Source organism: Halyomorpha halys, unplaced genomic scaffold, assembly GCF_000696795.3.
Source record: "Halyomorpha halys isolate HHAL.00 unplaced genomic scaffold, Hhal_1.1 Scaffold1161.1, whole genome shotgun sequence".
Lineage (NCBI taxonomy): Eukaryota > Metazoa > Arthropoda > Insecta > Hemiptera > Pentatomidae > Halyomorpha > Halyomorpha halys.
This window is the reverse complement of record NW_027110503.1, coordinates 25499-26163: the sequence shown is the minus strand read 5'-3', so window position 1 is coordinate 26163 and position 665 is coordinate 25499. Positions and strand designations below refer to the sequence as shown.

The following is a 665-nucleotide window of genomic DNA, read 5'->3' as shown; positions in this document are numbered from 1 at the left end:
ACAATATCATCTTACAACTAAAGAAAGATATAATGCGCTCTCGCTATTTGTAATGGTTAAAATGTAATAAAGTAATCTCAAAAACAAACTGAGTACAACTAATAAGCTTTGCCATATCGAAAAACCTAATAATCAAAAGTACTACATTCAAACGTAAGGGTATTCACGAATATACCCGAACATCACCAACATTCGTTTTAAAAATGTATAACTAAATCAGAAATAACGAGCCCAATAGTAGTATAAAAAATAAAATAAAATTCTTGGAGGCGCCGGGCATCGATCCCGGTACCTCTCGCATGCTAAGCGAGCGCTCTACCATCTGAGCTACGCCCCCTGGTACCAAATTACGAAAGTAGTTGACATTTGGAACCGTTTGGAACGCAGTGAGTGTGTGCCAAGAGGGAACCTTACGGCGCGGAAAGGTAGGCAGCCCGCAACACAGGACCAGTGCATCCAGTTCGGCTTCCATAACGGACTCACAGTTAATACCTTTTCATTTTAATATCTTCGTCAGCCAGTTCCATTAATATAATATAAATAACCTATATTTTTAAATGTCAGCTAACCTAAATACTACTACGATGAGGACAGAAGAGTTGGGATGAGACTGCCCACTACAGATTTACGAGACAGGACATACAGGACCTATTTGGTCCTGCGCC

General features: G+C 40.0%; 1 non-coding gene across 1 annotated transcript; it reads right to left on the bottom strand.

The window, feature by feature from the left end:
• Positions 1 to 264: 264 nt before the first annotated feature.
• On the bottom strand, positions 265 to 337 carry TRNAA-AGC (transfer RNA alanine (anticodon AGC)). Its single transcript has one exon. It is a non-coding gene; the product is annotated as a tRNA-Ala (tRNA).
• Between the last annotated feature and the right edge of the window lie 328 nt (positions 338 to 665).